At 38.7% G+C, this 17,412-nt stretch overlaps 1 protein-coding gene and 1 pseudogene across 1 annotated transcript in view; both read right to left on the reverse strand.

Annotated features, from left to right (window-relative positions):
• The window catches only part of LOC118009303 (glypican-5-like), a 219,005-nt gene that overhangs the window by 39,126 nt on the left and 162,467 nt on the right, over positions 1-17,412 (reverse strand). The window lies entirely within an intron of this gene.
• LOC118009302 lies at positions 7,462-8,653 on the reverse strand (annotated as a pseudogene).

A 17,412-nucleotide genomic window follows, 5' to 3' on the forward strand; every position in this document is an offset into this window, starting at 1 on the left:
AGTCACCATACAGTACACCATTAGTTGTTGATATAGTGTTCCATGATTCATTGTTTGTGTATAACACCCGGTGTCGAGCCTAGATTTGTTCTCAGGTCTCCACTACCAAACTTGAGCTCTTTCTTGCTAAACTGGGTTTGCCAGCCCTCCTTATTTAGATTTATATTGCCAGTGGCTAGCACTCTTCCTAGAATATTACAGGTACTCAGTAACATTTGTTGAATAAATAAGCACACTAAATAGGTATGGCAGGAAAGACACAGACTGGGATTTCTGGAGATTATCCAAAAATTAGTACTTACAAAGAAGAGAGAGTTTCATCTGGCTTTGGACCATGGACCGATCAGTCATGGGTGGGAGAGTCATGGATGTTGTAGCTGAGGTTTTGAGATTTCATCAAGGTCTTTACCAAACAACTGATACCATTTCATAATACGGAGTTTCTCTGCCATATATATGTTATTATTAAATATTTTTCTAAGACCTCACATTTATCCATCTTTATAATAATGTCTTTGAATAAAATCTCATTCCTATCCAACACATAGTTCTCCTAGGATATTTTATGACAGTTAAGTGAAAATTAGGTTATGGTCTATAATATGAAAATTAGGCTATGGTCTATATTGTAGACCATATTATAGACCTAATTAGCAAATCTATCCTCAGTAATCTTTGTTTCCATTCCATGATTGATTATATCCTTCAGTAATATTTTTTGGTGAATTGTTGCTTGCCATTTAACGTTAGGTGATACTCAAGCATGATGCCAATAAGGCTATTCCAAAAAATCACATGAACATCTACAGACAGCATACACAGCTAAGATAATAGGACATTTAAATTCAGCCATCAATTTAAGTGTCCTAATTACTGCACATTGCCCCTATTACTGCTATTTCTGGAAAAAGAATACAAAAGACCATACTGCCTTTCAAATTGGTTAGTAAATGTAGTGAGAAGAAACAAAGCACAGTGAAGTTTGAAGGGGCAGAATAATGCATGGAGGCTGACTCTATGGAATACATTTCTCAACTGACGTAATGATCTCGAAAAGGATTTTCAGGTATGCAGAGATGACCTCAGCTATGATTTGTATTTATTAGGGGAACTAGTAAATAACATGCTGCTGTGCTGTGCAGTTAAGAGACTTCATAATTTTTTTCACCTCAAAATAGAGATTCCTCTGGGAGTTGAATGCCAGACAATATCTTCTCCTGATAAAATAGCAGTTTTCTCAATCAGGCAATTAACTCCATATATTTTTAAAATTTTACCCTTTAGCTGACAGGCATATTAAAAAGGTTTTTCTCTAAAGTCAAACATACTGGAATATTTATTTATTGCTGCTCTGGGCCTCATCTTTAATGATATTCTCATCAATATTTTGTATTCTATTTAGTGATAAAGAAGAAAACCAATAAATATTTTGTACTCTACTTGGCCAAGTTCACACTGACAAATCTGCCTAGTACAAAATATTTATTGTTTTTCAAAACTTTAAACGTCCTTCGGGATCTGTACCCTTTATTATATAGCTGTCCAAATCATTTTTGTTATAAAATGGATACATTAAATTGAAAATCCCTTTCAAACATATATTAATGACATTATACATACAGTTTCACTAATCATGACTCCTATATGGTTCCACATATTTCCAGAAGGCTCTATATTGAAAGGTCAAAATTGTTTATAAATTTTAGAATGTGCTTATGTATGTTATCTCAGAATTGGTTGAGGAAATATCAGTTACTATATAAGCTATCTTGTTTTAAATTCTCAGAATTTTTTTTCAGGTTAATTTTATGGAGATTGTAAAATGAAAAAAAGAATGACTACAGCCTTCAATATCATGCAGTCTGAAATTATCCAACTCTCATATCACACTCTCGTTTGCACCTGATACATGGAGAAGGCCATTCATTCAGTCTGTCAGTTTCTGAATAAGTACATATTACGTACCCTGAAGCAAACAAAATTCAACAAGACATATTTAGTGCCATCAACTGGATTTCAGCTCCATAATAGGGGAGAAATGTGTAAAGAAATCACTGCAATACTGTGTACCAGATGCAATGAGAGGCCTAGAAGCACTGCTTTGAGATCATTATAAAAGAAGCAGGTGATTCTCTCTGTATAAGTATTTATGAGGAGAAGCAATGCCAAAAGACAAGCTAAGCTGCAACTGGGTCTAAGCCTTAATATTGGGGTAAAAGCACACAATAAGCAACAAGGAATAGAGAAAATAGAAATCAACCTGAAACTGTGAAGAGCCAGGAAATTGTGCAAAGTTCAATATGTGAAATATAATTTTCACCAATATTTTGATATAAATATTAGAAAAGTAGAAACAAATGAGGAAAAATATTAAAATACTCATAGCTTAATTATACAGAAACACATTGTTGATCTAAAATATATCCTTCCTGACATATATATTTTAATAGATCATACTATATAAATATATGCTGCCCAGTGATTGAGTTTCACGGGTAAATAAATATATTTCTACAATAATAAGCAATTTACAAAGTAATCTTAATAGCTAAATATTATTCCACTATACAGAACACTGTATGTTCTTCAAGGTAGAATTTCTGGGCCAAAGTGCATGGAAATTCTAAAAATTATAGACATATATCATGTTGCCCTACAGAAAGGTGATGGTAATTTTCACCGTATATGGCAAGAATCCCCCAACATTCAGCTTAAAAGGTGAATCTTTCCAACTCAAAATCTTAGGGCACCTCTAAAATCTCATCAATGTCTTCTTAAGACATATCAGCAAGAGATCCACTAAACATGCAAAGAGAGCCATGGTTAAGATAAGGGAGTGAGGATGGGTGGGAGGGAGGAATAACAAAGGGACACAAGAAAACTTTTGGGTATGGGTATTGTTTGAATGGACATGTTCACTATCTACATATAGATGATGGTTTCACCTGTTTATCCATATGTCAAAACATATCAAATCATACATTTAAAATATGTGCAGTTTATTATATATTTCAATGATATCTTTAAAGCTCTTTAAAAAGTAACATCTGATAAAAGATGTAATTTAATTAGTTGTGAACTATCTATGATGTCTTAACTTAGGAAACTGATGAGAATTTTTATAAAAATAATGGCACAAGGAGGGAAAAGGGGAAAGAAGAAAACTGTTTTCAACACTGCCCTGGACAAGAATCTCTGATTAACATGAACAGTACTATGTAGGAACATCCTTTGAGTTGACCAGCAGGTGAGCACAGATTGATGGGCATATGAGTTACAGAAGTGCTTCCCTGCTGAATGGCATAGGAATAATCCCAATATGCTCAGTAACAGATACTGGAGGCAAGACCTCCTACATCAGAATCCCTGGTATAGGAGCAAGGAATCTGTCATCTTTCTCATTCCCAAATTCTCAAACACAACTCTGAGAACTAAAGCAAGAATCATGCAAATCACTTTACTTTAATTCATTGTCCAACAAGCAAACTTCTCCACAACTTCATCTCCTGAGAAGCCAACTTCATACCTGTCACCAGAAGAGTGTGCCAAATAAAAACACATGTTTAGAATTCCATAACTAACATAATACATTTATTTTATAAATCAGTTTCTTTTAAATCTGATACCCAACTGATTGATTCTGGGGAAACTAATAAAGTTGTGTGCTTAAACATGCAAATTAAAAAATCAAATCTTAGGCAGTGAAACACCCAAATGTAATCATCCTCTGAGACTCTTGTCGGCACCATCTGAATTACAATAGTATCTACATGGACAAATTTTTTAAGTTGATAGTTTAAAAATATAGGAATGGTTTCATAAGTTGAAGTGCCCAGAGTACAGGTAGTTAAACTCAGGGTATTAGTGGAGATATCAGAGATACAGCAGGGAAAGGTAATGCTGATAAACCAAAGTGAATTTCAGGATTCTATAATATGACCAAAAAAGCTATCAGGTATGTTTTCAACCAGAATGTGAGAAGACTATATGCACCATTTAATAAGAAAAGAGGGTGTCCATAATTTGAGAACCTGAATCACTCTGACCATTTCTGCAGAAGTTTGAAAGCCATGTGTATTTTTTTGGGTATTTATATTTACCTGGTGGTATGCTAAAATTCATAACTGTTGGATAAAATTTTTATAACCTTTATATATTAAGGCAGTCAGCAAACTAATAATTCACTCCCATAAAACTCTTGCCAATGTAAATCACTACTGAGAACTCAGCCTGATATTTGAATTACTTGAATTCAGTAAGTCTTATCAATGACTTACTGAATATTCAGCAATGTTAGAAATACACTCAATATTAATAATGACTTTGAAGAGAAAGTCCTGGCTGAGAACTGCTGGATAGTTTTTGAAATGAAAACTTAAACAAGGGGCACCTGGGTGGCTCAGTCGGTTGAATGTCTGACTGTTGATTTCGGCTCAGGTCATGATCTCAGGGTCATGGGATCCAGCCCTGCATCAGGCTCCATGCTCAGCGGGGAGTCCGCTTGAGATTCTCCCCCTCCCTCTCCATCTGCCTCTCTCCACTGCTCTCTCTCTCTGACATAAATAAATCTTAAAAAAAAAAAAAAAAAGAAAATTTAAATGAAAGATTTTTTTCAACTTTATCATGAAATTTTATAATTTCACTAAAATTAAGAATATTTTTCCCAGTGTAGAGCAAATGACATTTGGCTATGTTAAAAAGCTTATGAGAATTTTGTGCTACCAGCATTCATAGTTCTTTTCCTATTTGCTTTCTCTGGAGTCTAATATGGAGTAGTCAGACATAACTAGGACCAAATATCTGCTTTCACATTCACGTTAAGAAAAAATGGTTTTATTGGTCTTAATTGAATGCATGTTGAAAACCAAGTACCTTCATTATATTTGACAGGCTCCAGGCAGTTTTATTTTTCTTTCAAAGTTTTGTTATCTTGTCTTGCCTTGTTTTGTTTGCTTAATTTTGTTTTGTTTTCCTACATAAAAAACAAATGAAAATAGAGAGTAAAGCAAGTTTAATGGAAAGATGTTTGTGGTATATAGTCAAGAGAAAAGAGTACGTTTTAAAAGGGTATATTCTGTGGGAAAAAAAAAAGTACATTTCCAAATTACGTACCGCCTGTGTACTTAACATTCTTAAAAGGATAGGACTGTAAAGATGGGGAACAGACTGGTGGGTGGGGACTGGAACTCAGGTCCTCAGGTCAGGGGATAGGTGAGCTATAAGGGGTAGCAAAGGGAGTTCCTTTTGGATGATGGAACAGTTCTCTACCCTCTCTGCTGTGGTGGTTATGCAAACCTAAACATGTGATCAAACTGCATAGAACCCCCCCACACACACACACACACGGGTGTATGTGAAAACTTACGAAAACTGAATATGGTCTATAGCCCAGTTAACAGCATTATTCCAAAACCAATTCTCTGGTTTTGCTATTGCACTACAGTATGTGGGGTGTCACCTTTGGAAGAAGCTGGGCATAGGACTTAAGGGACCCTACGTACTATTTTTGCAGCCTCTCATGAGTTTATAATTATTTCAAAATAGTTTTGTTTTTTTTTATAAAAGCTATGTATGCATTTTATAAAGCTGGCTATAGTAATCAATAGCAGCAAAATTAAGTTTTTGGTGATTTGTTACTGCCTGGAAAAACTCCACCAAATGTACATGATACGTTTGGGGTAATTCTGAAAAAAGAAAAAAATCCATGTGAAATACACTAAAATTCATTGGAGAGAGCACTGGGGCCAGGGTGGGGCAGATAAGGGAGTTCCGCAGCCTTGCTTAAAGATGCCACCAATCAGGTAAACAGAAAGTCTCTGGAGCTGCTGATAAGCACAGATGTGCTCTGCATGACATGCTGTGGACAGAACAACTCACCGTGGTTCCAAGTATAAGTCTTGATGACAATCACAGGGCAGGTGCAGCATAATCCAGAGTGAATAACACTGAGGGTTGGTCAACATTAGGGTAGTTCATGATCTCTCATGTAATACCAAGAGGGGGCAACCAGTAGTATAATAATAGCAGCAGGTGGCTGAGCACTTCCTATGGACTGGACACTGTGGTGCAGGTGAGCTCATTGTACATTCGTGAGGACCTATGTGGAACCACATGGAGCCAGCTTCAGCTACATAAGGTGGAGTGTCCAATCAGACACAGTAGAGAGATATCACTCAAGGACAGACAGAGACCCAAGAGACCACGGCAGAGATACTGCAAGTCAAGTTCCAGGATGTTGGGAGTGATGTCTTCCTTTGGCTCTGTCTCCACAGTCCTTATGCAGTGCCTGGCACAGACTAGATTTCAGTAAATGTACGGAAAACTGAATGGTGATGACATATCTGAGTGTGTGTGTGTGAATGAGTGAGCAAGTGCATGTATTTGTTTTATAGTAAAAAATCTGGAAGGTACAGTACAAAGTTAACAGTGAGTATTTCTGGATGCTAGAATTATAGAGAATTTACTTACGCTTTTTCTCTGTTACCTTGTCTGTATTTTCTACTTTTCATAATAAACATACTATACTTTTAAAATAAAATAATAAAAGTAACCTGAACCTTAAGAGGCCTTCTCAATCACTATCTGTATCCAGAAAAACCAATTATATGTATCAAGTAATAGAGCTGACTTTCCCATTGTTTAATATATAACAGAATGGCTATTTCACATTTTACTTGTTTTTTTTTTTTTTTAATGGTACTTAACCGGGGGCACCTGGGTAGCTCAGTTGGTTAAAAAGCTGCCTTCGGCTCGGGTCATGATCCCAAGGTCCTAGGATCGAGCCCCGCATCAGGCTCCTTGCTCAGCGGAGAGCCTGCTTCTCCCTCTCCCTCTGCCTGCTTCTCTGCCTACTTGTGCTGTCTATCTCTCTGTCAAATAAATAAATAAAATATTTTTTTAAAAAAAGATTAATGGTACTTAACTTGCTTCATTACAAAAACAAAAACAAAAACTATCTTAATGCAACTGAAGACAGTATTGTTTTGATTTTAATGGAAAGAAAAATTGTGCCACTCACGTAATAAATCTTTATGTCCAACACATAGCCCCAGGGTCTAGAATCGAACCTGACATAAAATCAATTTGCAATAAATGTTGGATAAATGAATGAAAATGCTAAAAGGAAGCATCCTAGAATTGAAATAGCACTGTGTATACTAAGGAACTTTTCCATTACTAGTATATAATCTTACCAAAAAGTTCAAATGGAAGAGAATCACCACTAAGTGAACAAAAATGTAAGGAAGACTTCATAGAGAAGGCTCCTTGAGCTGGAGGGGTTCCAGCAATGCGTGAGCGCCTTTCAGATTTGACAGTGACACCGTGGTCAGAGAACAAATGACAGGCCTCATTAGTGGCCTCATGTTTGTTTGCTCTGCCTCTTTGGTATATGGTTTTACTGTCGCCGAGACAGTGTGTTGGTATGATGATTAGTTGTTTTTCTGTGTTGTTGTTTTTTTATTATTTCCAAATGAATTTATTACTCAGAGTCCAAAACTTTCTGTGAGCCCTGGCCCAGAAACTTCCCCTGGTCCTGATGGAGATCCAAGCTTCTTTTTTTTTTTTTTTTTAAGATTTTATTTATTTATTTGAGAGAGAATGAGAGAGAGCACATGAGAGGGGGGAGGGTCAGAGGGAGAAGCAGACTCCCTGCCGAGCAGGGAGCCCGATGCGGGACTCGATCCCGGGACTCCAGGATCATGACCTGAGCCGAAGGCAGTCACTTAACCAAGGGAGCCACCCAGGCGCCCAGGAGATCCAAGCTTCTTAAGCCTCAAACTCAAATTCAAAGTACTGTGGGTCAAAGTAGTGGATGTGGACATAACCATCTTCACCTCCGCTGCTGTAGCTCTTGCCATCGGGATGGAAGGCAACACTGTTGATGGGTCCGAAGTGACCCTTGACTCTTCCAAACTCTTCTTCAAAGGCCAAGTGAAAGAACCTGGCTTCAAACTTGCCAATCCTGGTGGAGGTGGTGGTTATATCCATGGCTTCCTGACCACCACCCCGCACCACATGGTTGTAGTTGGGAGAGAGGGCAGCTGAGTTGACTGGACGTTGTGTCCGGAAAGTCTTCTAGTGTTCAAAAGTTGTGGAGTCAAAGAGCTTGGCTGTGTTGTCCTTGGAGGTGGTGACAAACATGGTCATGTCCCTGGATAACTGGATGTCACTGATCTGCCGGGAGTGCTTCTTAACATTCACCAGGACCTTTCCAGACTTGGCGCTATACTGGTTGAGCTCTCCTCCTTCATGGCCTGTGATGATGCACTCCCCCAGGGGTCCCCAAACAGCACTGGTGATCTTGGAGTCGTTGCAAGGGATCTTCATGTAGGGCTCATTGTTGTCGATCTGGCTTGGATCCCGCAGGTCAAAGAAGCTCACAAAGCACTGGTAGCCCATCTGCTTGTCGGTGGAGAACATGATGATGTTGCCCCCAAAGTCAAAGCCACACGTCCAAACAGCTGAATTGCTCTTCAGTAGGGTCAGGTGCTTCCCTGTTTCACAGTCCCAGAGATTACAGCTATTATCGGCTGAGCCAGTGAGGACATGTTTGATGTCCCAGTCTGCGTCTACACACCACACAGCTCCAGTAAGGCCCATGTAAGTGCCCAGCCTCTCACCTTTCACAGAGTACCACACATTGACAATAGGGTCCTTGGCCACCGTGAAGAGGAGGTCTCCCTCACGGTTGTACTTTTTTTTTTTTTTTTCTTTTTAAGAAAAGCAGATTGCCACGTGCGGCACCTCATTTGGATGTGTCTGGAGTCTTGGAAGCTTGACTACCCTACGTTCTCCTACAAATAGACCTTGAGAGCTTGTTTGGAGGTTCCAGCAGGGGAGCGCAGCTACTCGTATACCCTTGACTGAAGAACGGTCCTCCTCTATCAGGGAAGGTCCTCTTCGACCAAGCGCGCAGCTTCAGGAGGGATGCACATGGATCAGTGAGGGAGGAAGGGGACACCCGCCTAGCCAGCCAGATCAGCCAAATCAACCCTGGCAATCAATGGGGTGAAAGATGTCACAGCCAGATTGCCCTCACATCCCTCATGGTTGTACTTAATCTGCGTAATGGATTGCTCATGGCCCTGCAGCAGGATCAGCTTCATCCTGGCGCTGACACGAGGGGTATGATGGTTAGTTTTACGGGTCAACTTGATTGGGTCAAGGGGTCCCCAGGTATCTGGTGAGACATTATTTTTAGATGTGTCAATTTGGGTGTTTCTGAAAGTGGTGAACATTTAAATCAGTGGAGTGGGTAAAAAATATGTCTCTCCCCTGGGTGGATGGGCATCAACCCATCCACCAAGGGCCTGAATAGAATAAAAGGGCAGAGGAAGAGAGAATGTTCTCTCTGCCTGTTTGCTGAGCTGGGACATCAGTCTTCTGTCCTTGGACTGGAACTTCTACCGTCAACCTTCACCCTTTCAGACCTTTGGACTGGGACTAGAACTATATCGCCAGTGCTTCTGGGCCTCTAGTTAATGGAGAACAGATCATGGGACTTAGTCTCCATAATCACATGAACCAATTCCTCATTATAGACACATATCCTACTGGTTCTGTTTCGCTGGCTGAACTCTTGACTGATACAGTTAGTCAGGGTCCTCTAAAAAGCAGATGCCAATATGGGATTACTTGAAAGGATCTTAAGAGGGATATACTAGTAAGAGAAAATCAGGAGGGAGCCAGGAAATGCTGGGAGAGCTCTCAGACCATGATGCAAGCCCCACAGTGAAGGAGAGAAGGTTGGGGAGAAGCGTTGTCATCTAAGGAAGATTCAGCAAGGCTGTCATGGCAGCCAGGAGCCAAAGTCAAGAGTCACAGGAGTTCCTCTGGTGTCTCTTAGAAACAAGCCTGACTTAATCTCCCTGACACAGTCACTCATGGTTGATGGGGAGCAGCCCACGCAGGCATGGCCTCTGTAGGAATGGAATAATAGATGTCACTGCTCAACACCTGGGCCCTCAGTCAGGTCAGCCCCCTGCAGCTGGAGATCTGTGAGGCCAATTTCCATGCAGACCTAAAGGTTCCTACAAACAATACCTTCAAAGATAACCTTTTGCTTTAATGACATGAAACATACATTTTAATACGAGGTTCCAATGCAGAACGTTATACTATCAGTGACAGGGTTAACCTACAGGGGCGCACAAAGGAACAAGCACCTTTCATGGATGATTTATATGGAGGTTTATATTATATTTATTCTTGATATGGTTGCCAAACATATGCCCTACACAAGAACAGAGTAAACATTCACATGAATGACTGTCAGAGGTAAATTTGAGATACACACACACACACACACACACACGTACACACCACACATATACTATGTTCCTTAGTTTGCTACTTCTCTTATAAATATTTTCATTCATTACTTCAATATCCCCTTAATTTTAACAAGTGATAATTTTATGGGTAAGTTATGAAAATTAAAAAAAAAAACAGTATTTTCAGAATGTATGATGTGATCACTAGTTTGAGTTGCAGATGTCCCTAATTCCTTTCCACTTTTACTCACACTCACCCGGTCACACTGACAGAAACATACACCTATTTTCATGAACTCTACACCCCCTTTTAGTCTAGTCTCAAATGACTGTTCTCTCCCTTTCCAAACAGCTGAAGCATATTGCTTTATTTTTAAAAATTTTTTTTATTAACGTGTATTATTTGTTTCAGGGAAGCATACTGCTTTACAGAGTGGAGGTGGCAGTCTGCATACGCTATACCATGAGCATGGATTAAAAGTAGAATTGATGCGTTTTACAATTTTTGTCTCAGGTTACAGATTGCTGGACTAGTCCTCTGTACACAATAAATAGCTCACTGACGGTGAAAAGTAAACCCATAAAGTCACTTATGAAATGTTAGATTGAGAATTTTGAGTTCTTTATCTGCTTGTGTCATTGAAAAAAATGTAATTTATACTTTATATTATTTAAATAATGGCTTTAGATAACCATAATCTAAAGGTAGATAACCATATGTAAATGTCATTATATTTACTTAGTTTTCTAACAGTAGAAATGGCATCGATAGTTGAAATACAGAACTTATCTTGATGTAAATGCTACACATCACAACAAATGTAAAAGCACACTTCCCTAAATGTTTAAAAAAAAAGTTTTCATCCAACCATAAGGAGGACTTTTTTCCATATCAGGAATCTTTAAAGTAGTTTTAAATTGGTATTAAAGTGAATCTTTCGGCAAAGATGACTAGTTGTATAATTTGGGTAAAGATCATTTTCTGAGGTACTTTGCTTCAAATATCCTGAGCCCATCTTTTTCCCTAACACAGTATTTCTGGACTATATCTTTGCAAACCCTTTTACCAAAGCCACTGCTAAGTTTAGCCATTCCTCTTTCATTATACATATGTATACTACAACATTTGGAAACCAAAAAAATTATCAATAATCTGATTTATTTTTATTTTCTTTAGGTGAATGGGGTTGACGTAATAGCTACTGTTGACATGTTACCAAGTAACTTAGGACAAACGATCACCTGGAGGTCTGGTCTACAACAATGTTACCCAAAGTGTGGTCCTCAGAAGGACATCGTCAGTATCACCAGGGCTCTTGTTAAAAGTGCAAATTTGTGGGTCCCACACAGATCAACTGAATCAGAATCTCCTCCGGGGTATAGCCCAAAAGTCTGTATTATAACAAGCTCTATGAGTGACTTTTTGCTAAAATTGGAGAACTACTGCCCCACATGACAGGCCTGGGTGTTTCCCAGATACAGAAACAAAAATTTGGATGATTGACTAGACTTCACTTTTCAGGTAAAAGCTTCAGAATATTGCAAATACTATTATAGAATAAGGAAATCCTTGATCTTCAAGGCTTCACCCTATCTTACACAGATTTCCAAAATCATTTTTGCCATAAATTCTCATGATGTAGCCATTAACAAAGGGCTTGAAGAGTACCACTATCAGGAAGAGGAGCAGGGTCTGGGTCTTCTTACTGACATGCACAGGTAGGATTAATCAGAACGCTAGCTATATTTAAGGCGCAAGCTCGTGGAGTCAGAGTATAAAATACTCACCAAGAAGAGCATGATGAAAGTCAAGACCAAACTACTGGGCTCAAGTGGGAAATGCAGAGGTCAAATTCAAAGGGCAAAACTGGAGGCAGGAAAGGCAAAATAAAGCACGAGTTTCAAAGTCAAGGTAAAGAATACTGAGGTCAAAGGTGAAGCTCTAGAGAAGGAAGAAAAATAGGATATTGCACTAATGTCAGAGGAAAGAAGTTAAGTCCGTAAAGTACCAGTTGAAAGAGCTTTCTCTAGCCTCCTACTCCATCTGTCTTGATTCCTTCTGTCTGTCTAAGGGCAAGGTCATGTAACAAGTGAGAAAGCCAAAAAAGAAAGCAAACTTCTCAAATCCTTCCATTCAGCCACCTTCAACAGATACATGCACAGCTTTATGAGAATGAAACCTGATGTTTCATTAAATTTAAATCACTTAAATCCACCATTGCCCACCAAATTTGTTTTAAAATATCTTTCTCACTTTGAGGGAAAAGACTTTATGTTCTTTTTCCCTTAAAAACAGTGTATTTTGAATTTTGTCACAAGTCATTCCATTGTTTTTTTGCCATGACCTTTTCAAAGAGTGTCTTTTTATAACTACAAATATAAAAGCTATTTTAAAGTATATGGTGTATTATTTTTTCTTAAGAGAATTCAACAAATCCAGAATATCTGTTTCCTAATAATAGCTAAAGATTTTGAAACAAAAGACAAGCTGGGGCGCCTGGGTGGCTCAGTCTTTAAGCGTCTGCCTTCAGCTCAGGTCATGATCCCAGGGTCCTGGGATCGAGCCCCGCATCGGGCTCCCTGCTCCGTGGGAAGCCTGCTTCTCCCTCTCCCACTCCCCCTGCTTGTGTTCCCTCTCTCGCTGTCTCTCTGTCAGATAAATAAATAAAATCTTTAAAAAAAAAAAAAAAAACAAAAGACAAGCTAAAGCAGCAAAAAATATATAGCTCTGCTATAAAAAATACATAAGTATATAAAGCACATAATAAAATATACATTGGCTAACAGGAAAAAAACATAGGCATTGATTAGTAAAGGATGCTAGAGGTAAAAAAGCTATCAAGAAAATTGAAGCTTAGACCAACGAAAAGTAGAAATGAAAAGGGGAGATTAATAGAGATGTACCCAGTGTCCAGTAATATGAGGAACAGATATCATGAAAATTCCAAAGACTGACCAAACATATTACTGCTCTATAGATATGTGTTATTCTAGAGCAGGTCAGAGTGCTGATTTTGGAGCTCGGGTGCCCGCATTCACAGGCTGACTCTGTCCACCATCTATGTGGCGTCAGGCAGACACCTTCACCCGTCAATAACAAGGACAAACAATAACACTCATTAAATAGAGTTACTTTAAGTGTTAAATGATTTAATGTATGGAAGGGTCCTAGACCAGAGCCTGCAGAAATCAGTTAGCTTAGCTAGTATCATAAAGAAGCAATGGAAGATAGAAACAGAATATATGCCAAATGCATAACGTCAATGTTTCTAGTAACCACAACAAAAAGCAGAAAGAAACAGATGAAATTAATTTTACTAATATGTTTTATATGGCCCATCTTATGGGTTGAAATATATACCCCCAAAATTCATCATATGTTTAATTATTAAATCCTCAGTAGCTTAGAACGTGACTCTATTTGGAAACGGGGTCATTGAAGATATAATTAGTTAAGTTAGGATAAAGTTACATGGTAGTAGAGCGGGCCCCTAATCCAAAATGATTGGTGTCTTTGTAATAAGGGGAATTTGGACACAGACATGGAAACAGGAAGAATTCCATCTGAAGATGAAGGCAGAGATGGGATAATACCTCTACAAAGCAAGGAATGCCAAAGATTGCCAGCAAACCACCAGAAGCCAGGGGAGCGACATGGACAGATCCCTCCTCACAGCCCTCTGGAGGAACCAACCCTACAGACACGTTGACCTCAGACTTCCAGCCGCCAGAAATGTGAGAGAGTATATTTCTGTTGTTTAAGCCACTCAGTTTGTGGTATTTTGTTAGAAGAGCCCTAGCAAAAGAATATAGCCCAATATAAGGAAATATCATAATTTTAGTATGTTATCAATATGAAGTATTATGAATGAAATATTTGCATTCTTTTTGTCATACCAAGTCTTCAAGATCTGGTGTGTATTTTACATAAGAGCACATCTCAATTCCTACTGGTCACATTTCAAGTGGTCCATCACAACTTATGACCAATGGCTCCCAGGTTGGATGGTAATGTCTTAAACTATGCCATGGGGTGAAAACTTAAACTCCATTCTTTGCCCATGACTTTTATCAATGCAGGAGTTGCACTGCTATACTAGAAACAGAAATGTTAGTTGATGTTGGAATTACTATTCTCCTGATTACCATTCTCCAGTCTGTTCATCCAATCTGTCCTTACCTTTTACTTTACCCAGCCTATTATGCACAACTCTCTTGCCCCCTTGCTTTTTTGTCACACCTGTCCTTAAAAACCCTATCACTGAATCCATCCTATCCATCTCTCCTCCATCTCCATGCTCAGGTCAGAGTACACTGTCAGGGTGAAAATCACACACCAAGAACTGGAATCCTAAGCCATCTCTCTCTTACCCTGACGCAGCCTTCATTAGCAAAGCCTCCAGTAATTTGTGTGTCAACCAAGAGCTTATCTTCATCTACAACCACGATTCCAACTCTCTTCCTGTCTCTGGAGAAATGGGAGTTGCTCATTTTGCTCGGATTCAACAACGCATTCATGTGTTTACATCCCATCCCCTCCCACATTCCCATGACCCACATTCAGTAATCACCTCTGCAGGCTTTCATCTCCAATCAATGGTTTCCTTTCCAGTGTTTCTATGTCTTTCGAATAAAATGTGCTAAGGCTCAGTCACTAAAAACAAACAAACACACAAAAGCAAAGCTCTTCTTTTAACAGATGTTCCCTTATTCCTCTTCCCTTGCCACTTTCTCACTCCCACCGCCATCTTGTCTTTACTTCCATTCCCCTTCTCTCTGGTATCACCAACCACCTCCATATCACCAATTTCCATGGATGCTTTTTGTGTTTATCTTTACAGACCTTTCTGTGGTGGTTTAATTCTTGGAATGCTTCCTTCCTGGGCTTCTTTGGCATCACTCCTCTGCAGCCTTCTTCACCTCTCCAGCCATTCCTTCTCGGCCTCTTCATGTGTCACTTTTCTTCCACTGGATCCCTAAACCTGATGTGTGTTGTGTTTTCCTTCCTCAGGCCTATGGTCTCCTCACTGTATTTATAGCCTCCCTTCCTCCTTCCCCCAGTGACTATCAGAACTGTAGCTTCAATCAATAATTCTCTCAGTGTTTCTTAAACTTTGAAGTCACAGATTGTGAGATTCAAATGAAAATTTTGGCACTCTTCTTAAAAAAAAAAAAAAAAAAGAGTATGTATACATATACACTTAAGAGCCTGCATTCCCTGAAGTTTAGGAAGGTCTAACCTCTACACTGATGACTCTCAAATCACTGGACCTACACCACCCTTGGGATCACCAGCTCAAATTTCCACCAAAGATCTCCTCCTAGATGTGTCCTAGATACCCCACAACATAATTTGGTCCTCTTGCTAAACTGCCTACATTTGTGAACAGCCATACCACCAACGACCAGTTAATCAAGCCATAAATCTGTAATTGGTCCCTTTGCATTTATCTGTTGTTTGTTTCCACAACTTGACTTTCTAGAGTCACTCTCCACAATCTGTCAGCCTTAGTTCAGCCCTCTACATCTCTTAGCTCACTCCCCCTCAGTGGTATTGGTGCCCCTGGCTTCCCAAGTCCAATTCAAAATCCTTCCAAAGGTCCTTATTGCTTCCAAGATGACTCCTTAGAAAAGCACTCAAGGTTCTTCCTGACCCAGAACTTGCCCTCTTACCTCTCTAACTTGTATGTAATTGTTAGCAAATTAAATATGATACCATGTATGGGATGGAAACTATTGGTGTCCCATAATAAAACAAAATTTTCCTATTAAGTGTAAAATTCCAGAAGGTAATCTCTACCAATTTTTAATATAAATATAATACTACATCAATACTTAGAAAAAACCTAGCCACCTATCGGATCTGCTTTATGTGACAGAAAGCTAACTTTTATGTGTATTATTTATATTTCTTAACAAAATACAATGGGGAACAAAGTATGAGAACCAAAATGTGTCAGTACAGGAATAACTGTGAATACAGTACAAGCTGTGGAATGTGACAAACCTAGGTTTAATTCCTTGCCTTGAATTTTACTTTGGTGTCAATCTCTCTTACACTCAATTCCCTTATTTGTAAAATGAGGATAATAAAGCCCACGCCTCAGGGCTTTTTTTATATTGGGAACTAAATGAAATGGTGCTTGGGAAGAACCTAAAACAGTGTCTGAATATTGGGTGTCTCAATAAATGGAAATACCAGGAGGAGAAGGATTTTATGGCAGGAGAGAACCGGTTTGCTCTTCCCTTGTGCCCAGGACAGGGCCTGTCCCTTTGCTGCTATTTCAGGTCCTGTAGGACTTTGGGGCAGCAGTGAAAGGTTAATTGGGATTAGGATACCAATGAACTCAATCAAAGTCAGTTCGTAGACTCCAGGAAACACATTTAGAGCAGCAAACCAAAGCCATTACTACCAACATCAATGATAATAAATTCATAAAGAAGCTAGATCTGGTTAGCTCCTGAGGAGCGGCTTCTAATGAAAGAAACTGCATACAACATCATGTAAATTCCTTTAAAATAAAAAATGAACCAAGAGCTCCAGTTTATGGATGTCCAAAAATTTTTTTTCTATAACATAAGTTAATCTTCCAGGATTTCTATTCTGAAGTACTTGGCCCCAGGTCCCAGGCTTTGTAAAGCTTCACACTATTCCTTTCATATGTTTGAGACAAAACTGTGAAAGCATCTTGCCAATCCAAAACATTTATATCTATAGTAACTATAACGATTATTTCTTCTGACAAACTTTATAATATTCCACACACTTGTGAAGAGGAATCAAGACAGAGGGGCTAGATGATACAAACTTGTCTTAAACTTAAAAGATCTCCTACTAAAATAAAAAAGGTGTGCAAAAAAAATGTTCTTTATGCACTTACTGATGGAAATCACATAGAAAATGCTCTTTGTATTTATCTTTGATACAAAATGGACCCAAAGTTAGTATTTCCTCCACTTTTTTTACCTTCTTTAAACACTGTCTCCTTTTTTTTTTTATTTTCCAATGAAGAAAAGGCCTCGAATTCAAGTCATTTTTTTTTTCTTTTTGCTGAATCTCAGCCTTGATGTAGACTGATTAATCCCAAAAGTTAGTACTTCACCTTTCAGAAAAATGAAGAGGAAATATGACATTTAG

Source organism: Mirounga leonina, unplaced genomic scaffold (assembly GCF_011800145.1).
Source record: "Mirounga leonina isolate KUSES-001 unplaced genomic scaffold, KU_Mleo_1.0 Mir_127, whole genome shotgun sequence".
Classification (NCBI taxonomy): domain Eukaryota; kingdom Metazoa; phylum Chordata; class Mammalia; order Carnivora; family Phocidae; genus Mirounga; species Mirounga leonina.